The sequence below is a fragment of the Antechinus flavipes genome, chromosome 4 (assembly GCF_016432865.1).
Source record: "Antechinus flavipes isolate AdamAnt ecotype Samford, QLD, Australia chromosome 4, AdamAnt_v2, whole genome shotgun sequence".
Taxonomy (NCBI): domain Eukaryota; kingdom Metazoa; phylum Chordata; class Mammalia; order Dasyuromorphia; family Dasyuridae; genus Antechinus; species Antechinus flavipes.
The window spans coordinates 96,667,260-96,680,447 of record NC_067401.1 but is presented as its reverse complement, the minus strand read 5'-3'; the positions used below and the strand labels follow the sequence as shown (position 1 = coordinate 96,680,447).

The following is a 13,188-nucleotide window of genomic DNA, read 5'->3' as shown; positions in this document are numbered from 1 at the left end:
CCTAACCTTGTTTGGTTAAAGAAGGACTCCCAGGAAGGAATGCAAATACTTTGCCGGCTGAATTGTATTTAGTACCTCTAGAGATTAGGAGGCTAGCAGACTGAGGCTTGTACTATTAACCCCAGGAACAAAACCCGGAGCCAAATGGAAAACAGCAGCTTCCTCTTTTTCTAGGGGAGCCATTCCAGAAAGGCAGCCTCAAATAACCCTGAAGGGTAAAATTTTGAAGGTAGGAGGACCCAGCCAAGCCTTGAAATCATCCCACTACTTTTTGGTTTTGTTGACATTCTTCTTAAAAGGATCAAGTTTTGTGGGGGGTTGGAAATGGAAGTTTTGTATGGATCTATATATTGCTTCCTTCTGAGAATGTAAACTCTTTGAAGAAAGGGATAACTTAGATTTGTGTCTTTGTGCCCTTGGTGTTTAACAGTGTCTTGCCTATACTAAGTTTTTAATAAAGGCTTGTTAATTTATTGATTGAGACAGTAAAACATGGTAACATGCTTGGATGGGATATGAAATCTTCCCAAACTCATCTAACATTACTAGCACTGGACTACTATATAATCTATAGAACTTCCTAGACAAGAAATCTATGGGGAAAACATTCTAACATTTTTTTAAAAGCCAAAGAAACAAAACAGATGGTTCCCAAGGGAACCCATGGCTAGCTATTGGCTTTATAGGTAGATTGCCACAAAGGTGCCATGTGAGTCCAATACCGGGATCTCAGAAGAATAATGATTACTAACAAATACAAGAACAATGGAAAGAAGCTTGGTGGATCTGAGTAGGCAGTATCATTTTTTTCCCTGATGATGACATGTATATTTTGTTCAGTTATTTCAGTTGATTACAACTTGGCAGAGACAGGAGAGTGGTTTGTTATTTCATTTTCCAAATCATTTTACAGATGAGGAAACTGAGGCACACAGGGTTAAGTGATTTGCCCAACATATAGCTATTGAGTGTGTGGGGCTGGTTTTGAACTGATTCTTCCTGCCTCCATGTCTGACATTCAATCTACTGTGCCAGCTATCTACATGTAGATTGACTTTCATTTGCTCTCCATAGCACCTTTTAAAATAAAAGTAGGATTAGCAGCATTTTACATATAAGGAAACTGAGGGTCCAGCAAGGTTAGAAGATCTGTCAGTGGTCACACAAGTAGATCAATGACAGTATGGGATTTGAATCCAGGTCTCTCCAAACTCCACTTCATTGTTCATCTATAAAGGGTTCCAAGAAGCTTGAAATATCTATTTATCTATCTTTGTAAGCTACTTAATTAAACATTTTGATGATGAAACAACAGCTCTATAAAAACCAGCTAAAGAAAGTATTGTAAACCCATAATTAAAAAAAGATATAAAGAAAACTATTGTATCAACTCCAAAATCCCATATCCTAGAGTCCTAGACTAAGGTTGAGTCCTAATACTCAAGAATATGCATATGAGCTAGACTCTGGAAGCCCACATGCATGTTCTTGGGGTAATACAGTGCTGATAGAACAGCCATAGGGTCATGGGATCATAGACTTAGAATTAAAAAGGGTATTTTTTTCTTTAACATTTCAGGAAATTAAGGCACAGAAAATTTAAATGGCATGTCCATGGTTATAATGTCCATGGTCCAGAGGCATAATCTGAACTCAGTTTTCTTGTACCAAATCTAGCACCTTTTGCTTATAGATAATGAGAGGTAAGCTTCTTGTGGACAAGAGCGATCTTGCTTTTGGCTTTCTACCTCCACTTTTGAACATAGGGCCAGGTTCATGGCACATACTTAAGAAAGACATATTGAATTGAGTTGGGTTGAGTTTTTGTTCTGTACATCTTTGAAGTGTATGTGAATGTTCTATCTCCTGGTGATGTCTATAGAAACTAGCAGGGTCTTACTAAACATAGAGCCAAGATTGTTCTGGGTTTTGGACTGTCCCAAAATATAGCCAAATACTCACTCCATTTGCAAGGAAATAGCTCACAACTCTGAGCTGAATGAACATGATATGACTATTGATCAAGGAGTTGACTGACTCTATTGTTATTTGTGCTGAGTTAAAAGAATATTGGCACCAAATGAAGGGAGGATTACAAATAGGAACATTTACTACTGGTAACATTACTCTGGTAGACCTGGGGATCAGTTTGGTTAAAGGGGAAAGGGAGTAAGTTTAATTTTAAAAGTTTTCCTGATGGTTTATTATTTACACTATGCTACTGTTTGTAGAGGATACAATACAAAAGTAAGAGAAAATCCCCTTGAGTGTTTAAAATCTAGGTGAAAAAGTAAGATCAGCATAGATGTTAACTATAGTATAAGACATTTTGTCTTGTGTCATGACAGAGACACAAATCCCTATGAGATTTCAGAAGAGGGAGAGATTACATCCAAAGTAGAAGTTTTCAAAAGTTTTTATTGAATAAAGGAAAGAAGGAAGGAAGGGAGGGAGTAAAGGAAAGAAAGGAGGGGAAAAGGGAAGAAGGAAAGAAGTGAGGGAAGAGAGGGAAGAGACTGAATAAAGACACTGGAAAGTAGATCATATATTTGGTTAGCAGTTTGAATAAAATAAAAGTTATGTCTAGGTTGGAGAGGATTTAAGAGAGAAAACTGGAAAGCCATATGAAGAAATAGTGGAGACCTATGATTTCTAGTCTCACGTATTGGATTTAGTTAAATCAGTAATAGCAAGCTACTGAAATCTTTAAGAGTAATCTTAATCAGATTTTTACTTTAGAGCAATACTTTAGAATTACATGAGTTCTTTTCTTTCTTTCTTTTTTTTTTTTTTTGAGGCAGTTGGGGTTAAGTGACTTGCCCAGGGTCACACAGCTAGGAAGTGTTAAGTATTTGAGTCCTCCTGACTTCAGGACGTGCTCTATCCACTGTACCACCTGGCTGCCCCTAACATGAGTTCTTAAACTGTTGTAAATGACCTTTTTTTAAAGAATAATTTTTTATGATTGCATTTTAGTAATGGAGGTGATTTTTTTTTGTAATTTTTGAATTTTATTTTATATATTTGAAAACATTCTGAGAAAGGATCTGTTAGTTTCACCAGATTACTAAAGGGATCTGTGATATACATAATAGAAAGATTAATCTGATAATATTGTTTATGCCTGATGAGAGATTATAAAGATTGTATACTAAGAACGGATATCACAAAAGGCCAGATGAAAGATTTCTTTTTTTTTCTTTTTCTGAGGTGCAAGGGGTGGGGAGGTGAGTAAGAAACTAATCCCAAACTTTATTATTAGAGATGTTTGAATCCTGTCACAATACTAATTATTTAGCCATTTTGACCAAGACAATGGAATAAAAAGCAGGAAAAGAGAAATTCTGGATTTCTGACTTAGAACACCTGGTTATGGGGACTAGCATCCCATTTGTTCCAAAACAACTGGGTTCTGTGGTCAAAATGATCTTAAGCAGAAGAAAACAATAGCCAACTTGAAACTCTTTATGGTCTCAGGGAAGTAGGAGTGAGAGAACCCCAACCCTCAAGTTCCTCAAATTTCACAAGTGTCATTAGAAACCCCAGAAGTGTTGTTTGGTTGCTTAAAAACGATTTATTTTTTGCAATCCTTCTAAAGGAGTGGACATTCCAAGTAAATTTGATATTAGAAATACAGTGTGCATTCAGAGAATAAAAGGTGGCTCTAGACAAGGGCAAGGCATTGAGGAAGCAGGAGAGCCAACTGTGGGAAGGCTTCAGGATGGTTCCCTGCCAAGGGAGCAAGTAGCTGTTCATTGTATTTTCTGGGCCAGGAAATATCTACTTTCATAATAAGGTGGGTAGATTTTGTCAAAAGAATAGAACCTGCTTGAAATTCCTCTGGACAGTTTAGTACTCATGCACCTAGGGAAATTTTGAGTAAGTTTGGGAGCATAGGGAGCATCTGTCTGGTTGAAGTAAATTGGTGAGCCACTTTGGGAAATCTTAGAATCTGGAGCTGGAAGGTAGGACAGAATCCATATAATTCAACCCCTTCATTTTATAGGCAGTGAGGGGACCTGGTAAAAGTGGGCCAGAAAGATCTGCGTTCAAATCCTACTTCAGACCACTCAACTAGCAATGTGACTCATCACTAGTAACTTAATCTTTCTTTGCTTCTGTTTCCTCATCCATAAAATGGCAACAATAATAATATCTACTTCCCAGAGTTATAACAAAGATCAGTTAGATAATAAAGACAGTGTTTTGTGAACCTTAAAGTATTATATAAATTATTAGCTGACGTACATGCTGTCAGGGCCACTACCATCACCATCCCTACTACTGCTGCTGCTGCTGCTGCTGCTATACTACTACTATTATTACTACTACCACCCCACCACCACCACTACTACTACTACTGCTATTGCTATTACCACTGCTATTACTATTACAATTATTACTACTACTACTACTTCTATTGCTACTGCTACTGCTGCTGCTACACTACTACTACTGCTGCTGCTGCTGCTGCTACGGCTGCTACTACTGCTACTACTATTACTATGATTACTACTACTACTATCTACTGCTACAATTATTACTATTACTACTGCTGCTGCTGCTGCTGCTACTACTATTACTATGATTACTACTACTACTATTACTATGATTATTACTACTACTGCTACTACTACTGTTGCTGCTGCTACTGCTACTACAATTACTACTTCTATTACTACTACCACAATTACTAATACTACTTTTACTACTACTACTAGTATTACTACCATTGCTACTAATATCACCACTACCACCATCAGAGGTTATATATAAGGTTTTACTTATACTGTCATTAGAGATGAGTTCTGAATTGAGATTCTTGGACTTGAGAACATGAGGTCCAAGAGAACACCCTCTTCACATTTCAGTTCAGGCTCCTCCTAATAGTTTCTCAGTATAGATCTCCTGAAGAATCAACTCAAAAAGTTTCTACAGGTAAAATGGAGGAAATGAGGCAATATGAAGCAAAATCATCAGATGCTAGAGCAAGATTGACTGCCTGCTAGGGTTGGGATGATCCGTCTCTCTCTCTACCTCAAAACCTTGTTAATGTGGTATGACCTATAGGGGACATTACTTATAACTATGGGGAACAAAGCTCCATCTCCAAATTTGGGGTTCTCTTTTCCATATTGCATGAGAGGACCATTGAAGATTATTTAGTACTCAGGGCACATGAAGGTATCCTGAAATTTACTTTCAACTGTGACATAATAAGATAGCACAGAGTAGTGGACAAGTGCTAGACTTGGTATCAGTTAAATCTGGGTTTAGATCCTTACTGAATGACATCAGATTAGTCACAACCTCACTGAGCTTCAACTTTTTTATCTGTAAAATAGGTAGATGATGCCTTTGGTGCCTCCCTCATGAGGGCAGCTAGGTGGCTCAGTAGACAGAATGCTGTGCCCAGAGTTAAGAAAATTCATTTTCCTGAGTTCTAATGTGGCCTTAGACACTTATCAGCTGTGTGACTTCGAACAAGTCACATCACTCTGGCTCAGTTTTCTCATCTGTAAAATGAGCTGGAAAAGGAAATTACAAACTACTCTGATGTTTTTGACAAGAAAACCCCAAATGGGGTCACAAAGAATCTGACACTATCTACCAAATAGCAACAATGAGATTACCTCACAAGATAACTGGGAAGCTCAAATAAGTTAAAGTACTTTGCAAACTTTACAGCACAATACTATAGAGAGTTACTATTTTTATTCTATAATAGAATTAGATGTTTGAATAGCTTTTCCCAGCACAGATCTGGAGAGTGGAAAGAACCCAGCTCCCTTTTTTATGATGGAAAGATCTGAATTCAGAAGTATAAATATTTATTTATTAAAAATTTATTTAAAAAATAAATTTTGGTGTTGGAAATTGCTCAGAGCAGAGAAGGTCAGTCCACTGCTCCAGTTAGAATGGCAATAGTACTGATGTGCTTATCCTGCTAGGCTAGTTACTTCTGACCACAGCCAAGGGCACCCTAGGAAAGCACATGAGAGAGCAATTCATTTTCAACCCACTTTGCATGAATGAAATGCTTATGGCACATGGCCTGGCCTTAAATTTTATAACTTTAACAATGGTTACCTTGTGTTGACCAAGCTATTTTCTGACATGTTTCAATAGCTCCTGCTGCCTAACATCATTCACATCACCTCTGTTTCCCCTGAACTCATGGATCTAGTAACAGGCTTACACACATAAGTTCCATTATTTATATGGGGATGGCCCATGCTGAGCTGGAAAAATCATCAGAGCTTTCTAAGTGTGCTCAATGGACTGGTTGCAGGACAGCCTGCATGCCCTTAGTCACGAGTGAGGAGTAAAAGAAGAGACAGCAATGCAATTTTATGCATTCAAAAGAGTTGCCCACCTGGGAGAACTTATAACATGTAACATTTCCTCAAAACAGCAGGAGCAGCAGCTGAAAGAAGTTATGACTTGGTTTGCTATAAACAGATCTATAACTAGCAATTTTGGTAACCAATTGAGGGCAAATCAGTTGAGGAAGAAATGCATACCCGCTATTGTTTGGGGTGTATTTGAAATCATAAAAGGTCATACATTTTAATCTAGAAAGGACCCTAGAAAACCATCAGATCTAATGTCTCCTCTCCAAAAATAAAATCTGCTAAATTCCTATTTTGGCTAATTATTCTACCCAATTACATAATAAACACATTTATTTTTGCAACATAGAAGTGAAAGTATTGTAAGAGCACTCTAAATTTCAGTATCTTTCGACTAATCTCCAGTTACCCACTCTAGTTGTAGCTCTGGCTATAAATCACTAAAAGCAACCAGCACTCCTAAAAGGGATGGTAAAATATAGCTGATAATAATGGTCTGTTTGATGAGTTCCTTATTACAAATGCTTTGGTTATAGCACCCCATTAACACCTGTTGCAGAAAACCTTGGTAAAGGCCAATGATTCTGACCAAGAAAAAAAAATGTTTAGCAGACACAAATCTGAAGGGAATGAACCTGGTGGAACATGGAAAGCATGAAAATCCTTTGAAATCTCTACAAATGACTGTGTAAAACAAAGAAGGGCAGATGCAGAGAACTGAAGCAGATACATAAATATGGAATATCTGATTAAGCAGGAAGAGGGCAGAGAGTTCAAAGAAACTTCATTAAGCACAGAGGTCTTTAGAAACAGTGTTGAGAGTAGATTCCTAAGGCCCTAAGCAGCAAAAGCAAAATTAGAAAGGGCAGGCTCATGGCCCAGTATCACTCCCAGATGTTTTCTTTCCACCAACTTTGTGAAAGCTTGTTATGACTTTCTTACCCACCTACATGAATTCCACAAGGGGTGGAAAAACAGCCACCATTCCTGTTCCCCAAAATACAATTACCGACTCCATTATGCAAGTGGCTATTACAGTCGGTGGTGGAAGTAGTTTAAGTGCTCATGGCGTAACTAAAAATAGAAGAACAAACTGTCTTAGTCAGTGGGGAACCATTTTTTACCAATGCCACATCCAAGGACCCAGGTGACCCACACATTGTGGAAGAGAGGACTGGGAAGGTCTTAGAATGTTTGCAAATGGCAGGACCGGCTCTGTACAAAACATTGCTCTACTTTGAGTAGAGGAATATAAAGAGCCATAAGAATGATCTGAAGCAGAATAAAATGTAAAAGGGAGGTGGAGCGAGGGGAGGGGGGGCCAATTGTAACCAAACACATAATACCATATATAAAGTATTAACATTGCTTCACAAATATTTGTTGACATTCATTGGATTGAATTTAATTTAATTAAATCTACACATACTCTGAAAAATTCTGTGGAGTAGTGAAAGAAATTAAAACTATGTAAGAGAGCCAGATGTATAAATTCTAATTCTATTAACAAGAGCCCTATGAAGAAATCCCCTTGGTCATTTCCATAATACCATTAATACTGATCTACCAGTTTTATGGGTAGATAGATGGCATAGTAGATAGAGCACCTGGCTCCTGGGGTCAGGAAGATTCATCTTCCTGAGTTTAAATCTGGCCTCAGACACTTACTAACTGGGTGATGCTGGACAGGTCACTTCACCCTATTTGCCCCAAATGAGCTGAAGGAAATGGCAAATCACTCCAGTATCTTTGCCTGGAAACTCCCCAATGTGGGGGGTCCACTAGATATTGTAATGGACAGAGCAGTGGGCTTGGAATCAGGAAGATATTTTTCTGGGTTTGAATCTGATTCATATACTTACTAGCTATGTGACCCTGGGCAATCACTTCACCCTGTTTGCCTCAGTTATTCACCTGTAAAATGGGCTAGAGAAGGAAATGGCAAGTCATTTCAGTACCCCTGTAAAGAAAAGCCCAAATGGGGTTAAGAACTGGGCATTCCTGAAGCAACTCAACAACAATAAAACCAATTTTATGCTAGAACAGTTAATGATAGAAGTAGCAGATGACTGTCTCTTTAATCAAGAGCTATAACTAGGGTAGGATAATGGAACTCTAGGGTAATGTGCTGAAATTTAGACAATAATCAATCAATAAACATTTATTAATTGCCCACAATGTGCCATGCACTGTGCTAAGCTAGGGATACAAAAAGAGATAACACAGCCCCTGTCCTCAAGAAATTCACAATTTAAAGACAACAAATATATATATATATGTATATGTATATATATATTTGTTGTCTTTAAGTATATATATATATATATATACACATACACACACACATACAAGCTATAAACAGGATAATTTAAAAATAATTAAAAGAGGGAAGGCATTAAAATTAAGAGGGATTAGGAAAGGTTGACAGTAGAAGATGGTATTTTGGTTGGGAATTAAAGGAAGTTAGTAGATGGAGATGATGAGGGAAAACGTTCCAGAAGCCAAAGAAAATGCCTGGAGCTGAAAGATAGAATGCCTTGTTTGTAGAACAACAGCCAGAAGGCCAATATCACTAGAGCAAGTAGGACACAATGAGGATTAAGGCATAAAAAAATTAGGAAAGGTAAGAAGAGGCTAGACTAGGAAGGGTTTTGAATGCCAAATGGAGGGTTTTGTATTTAATTCTGGAAGTGATGGGCAACCACTGGAGTTTATTGAGTAGGGAGGTGACATGGACTGATGAACTTTAGGAAAATCACTTAATGACTGAACATGGATGGATTAGAATGGAAAGAGACTTGGGGCAGATAGACATACCAGAAGCCTATTTTAATAGTCCAGGAAAGAGATGAATGGCAGAAATATTAGAGGGGAGAAGGATACATATATATATGAGAACTGTTGCAAAGGTGAAATCAATAGGCCTTGACACCATAAGAGAAATGGGGGAGAACAGGGTAAGAGTTAGTGAAGGTCAAGGATAACTCCTACTTTGTAAACCTGAGGGACTAGAAAGATGGTGTTGCTCTCTATAATAATAGGGAAGGTAGGAGGGAGTTTGATTTTAGAAACAAGAGAATAAGCTCTGTTTTGAACATGTTGAGTTTAAGATGGCTATTGGACATTTAGTTCAAGAGGTCAGCAGAAAGGTTGGATCAGGACAGGTAGATATGAGAATCATCAGCATAGAGATAGTAATTAAATTTATGGGACGTGATGTATGAGACTTAAGAAAAGACATTGGCTAAGACAATCATTAGTAACTTTGGAGAGAGCAGTTTGGGTGAAATGTTAAAGTCAGAAGTCAGATTGTAAAGAGAGTGAGAGGAGAGAAAGTGGAAGCACTTTTCAAGGAGTTTAGCTACAAGGAGCAAACGAAGGGATGGGAGAATCAAGGAGGTTTTTTTTTCAGGATGACAGAGACAAAGGCATGCATTGTAGATAGTAAGGAATGAGCCAATAGACAGGGAGAGATTAAATTATGAGAATAAGGATCAGAGAGGGGGAAATCTGTTGAAGGAGACTGGAAAGAATAAGATCTCTTGAGAGCTGGGATTAGCCTTGATAAGGAGTAAAGCAATCTCATCATGTGAGACAGGTAAAGGAGGAAATAGTGACTGTAGGCATCTGATGTGATATGGGATGAGGAAAAGGAAAAAAGAGGGAGCTCATGGTAAACAGAATCATTTTTTTGTGTAAATTATGAGGCAATTTCTACCCTAGTACTCCAGCAATATAGTACCATATTTTTAAAATAATAATCTCCTTTTTAGTTTCTCTAGAAATATTAAGAAATACTATTTCTCCAATTTAAAAACATATCTAGACTATTTCCTATAGGAACGAAGGAAGAATAAAGGCTAGAGTCTTTCTTTGAAATAGAGAAAGAGCAAAACACAAACTTAAGTCTAGATGGGATGGACACCTCTCTACCCTCCTGAAATGATTGGTATCATGACCTATCTAGGGACAGTGTCTTCTCTTTTGAAATTGACCATTAAGATTTTGAACATAGGAAGAAACTGTTAAGAGGAAGTAATCCAGGCCTTTAGGAACTAAGTGGAGACTATTCTGAATGTTTACTTAAAATGTTTTTTTTTTTTTAAGATTTTATTTTCCCTTAATTGCATATATGTTAAAACAATTTTTAAACACTTGGTTTTCTTTAAGTTTTAAGTTCCAAATTCCATACCTCAATTGATCCCATTCCATCCCCTGCTTGAGGTGATATAAATTACCCAGATTACCAGAAGAAATAAAATACTTAAGTAAGCCAATCTTAGAAAAAGAAATTGAACAAGCCCTTAATGAACTTTGTAAGGAAAAAAATCCCCAGGGCCAGATGGATTCAAAAGTGAATTCTACCAAACATTTAAAGAACAATTAATCTCCAAATATATTTTAAATATATTATGATCTTTTTCTTGTTCAATATTCTTATAAATGTTACTTGAAGTCTTCTTGGGATAGAAAGAATTACACTGTAAAGCATACAGGACTATATCAGTTTGGATAATTCTCTGTCTTCAGATTACAAATGGCTTGAATATATATAAAAGAAAATTGTTCCTGTCAAATTTGAGCCTAAATCACAGAATATATTATTTGACTGCAACTATAGGCTTAGTTAGCAAGAAAAACTAGCATCTAGATAGGAATAAAAATAGTTAAAATAGTATGCCATACTTCTTCCCTTTAAAAGCAGTGTAGTTCCAGATAAGATCCTTAGCCTGTTCATGTCTCCCTCCACCTTCTTTGGTCTCTAGAAGGGTGGTGCCCTACAAAAAAAGAGGGAGCACATGGTGAACAGAATCAATTTTTAAAAAAAAATTAAAAATATTTTTTATTTTTTAAAATTAATTTTTAATTAAAACTAATAACCTTTTTTCTAGTTTCTCTAGAAACATTAAGAAATACTATTTCTCAAATTTAAAAACATATCTAAACTATTTCCTATAGGAAAGGAGGAAGAACAAAGGCTAGAGTCTTCCTTTGAAACAGAGGAAGGAGTAAAACACAAACTTAAGTCTAGATGGGATATAATTTGTTTTTTCTCAGGTCTGCATTCTTCTTTCCTTCTTAGTATCATCCCACTTGCCACAGCACAAAATTGCTAGCTTTAGCTCTGTCTTCAACAAAAGAAATCTCTTTTACTTCCTTATTAGGTGAACTATATCATAACTTTAACATCCTCTTGTTAGTCCTACTTTGAATTATTGACTTAAGGGTAGGAGGAGTAGGGATAAAGATGCCAGGAGATCTGATTCGGGGCTTTTGTTCTGAGTGATTAGAGACCTAGGACATATGGAGAAACCATAGTCAACTAGGCAGAGCAGGGAATATCAAAAATGGCAGGAAGCTTCTTGAGGCAAAGGAAGGACCACTGGACTTGGAGAGAAGACAAACTAGGTTTGAATTTTGCCTAAAATTTTTAATTTTATTTGCCTCAAATACTTAGAATTTATTTATCATCTTTATCAATGATTCTGGGCAAATCCCTTTAATTCTGGGCTTCAGTTTCCTCATCTGCAAAAAGTGGCATTTGGATTTGATGATCTCTCTGTTCACTTCTAATGCTAACTCTATGAACCCATGATTGTAGTCAAAAAGACCCAAGTCTAAAAAAGGAAAAAAATAACAAAATGAAAACAAAGGGAGAAGAGCAATTTTTGACTAAAGTGTTAGTTACTAAAGGTGATATCTTTTGATGAGTGATTCCAAAATAGGTAATAGCTTCAAAAAAAAAACTTTCAAAAAAACAAAAAGATCCAACTTTAAATTCTGCTTTAGAATACTGACTAAATATCTATGGGATAATTACTTAATCTACATTAGTCTCAGTTCTCCAATATGTAAAACGGGCATAATAACAGGACATATTTCAAAGACTTATTGTGGGGATTAAGTCAACAAGTTAATAAACATTTATTTTCTTCATGTTCAACAAATTTCTAGTCATGTAATTCTCTGTAACTGCCTTTAGGGTTTACTTGGCAAAGATACTAGAGTGGTCTATTATCTCCTTTTTCAACTCATTTTATAGATGAGGAAACTAAGGCAAACAGGGTGAAGTGACTTGCCCAGGGTTACACAGCTAGTAAATATCTGAGTACAGATTTATAAAGCACCAATGATAATCCAGATCCTGTACTAAGCACTGGGGACTCAAATAAAGCAAAAGAGAGTTCCTGATCTCAAGGAATTCACAATCTAATAGGGGAGACCACAGGTAAACAATTATGTACAATCAAGAATTGTATAGGACAAATTGGAGATAATCCTCAGAAGGTTGTCCCTAGAATTTAGAGGGATCTGGAAATGAGGGGGACAAATGAGAGAATATATGTAAAACGTTTTTAAAACCTTAAAGCACTATATAAATGCTGACTGTTATGCAATTGTATTATTACTATTATATTGTTACTATTGCTATTCTCTTTGCATAGAATTTGCTATATTTATGGATCACAGGTCAAGAACATATTTCACCTCTCTGAAATTCAGTTTCTTCATCTCTAAAATAAAATTAATTACATGTGTACTGCCTTCTTCATAGAGTTGTTATGAGAGTAAATGGGATAATATATGCCAACACTATATAAATGACCATTATCATCATCATTGTTGCAGGGAACTTGTCTGCATTCTTAAAGTCATCTATTCTCATGTCAACTTTCTGCCAATAGCTAACCTGTATCATCTGCTCTTAAAGCAATATAGAACATAATTCCCTTCAAAACAACTCCCAAATCAGCCATTATGTAGCAAAGTTACAAATGCAGCTCCACCTAGCCTGCCCTGCAATTTGCCACCTGTCCCACCAACCTCCCCTGCC

General features: G+C 36.7%; 1 long non-coding RNA gene across 1 annotated transcript in view; it reads right to left on the bottom strand.

The window, feature by feature from the left end:
* The window catches only part of LOC127559644 (uncharacterized), a 128,374-nt gene that overhangs the window by 35,654 nt on the left and 79,532 nt on the right, over positions 1–13,188 (bottom strand). The window contains exon 2 of the long non-coding RNA XR_007953175.1: positions 11,040–11,131. This is a non-coding gene — a long non-coding RNA (uncharacterized LOC127559644). The remainder of the gene's footprint in view (positions 1–11,039; positions 11,132–13,188) is intronic.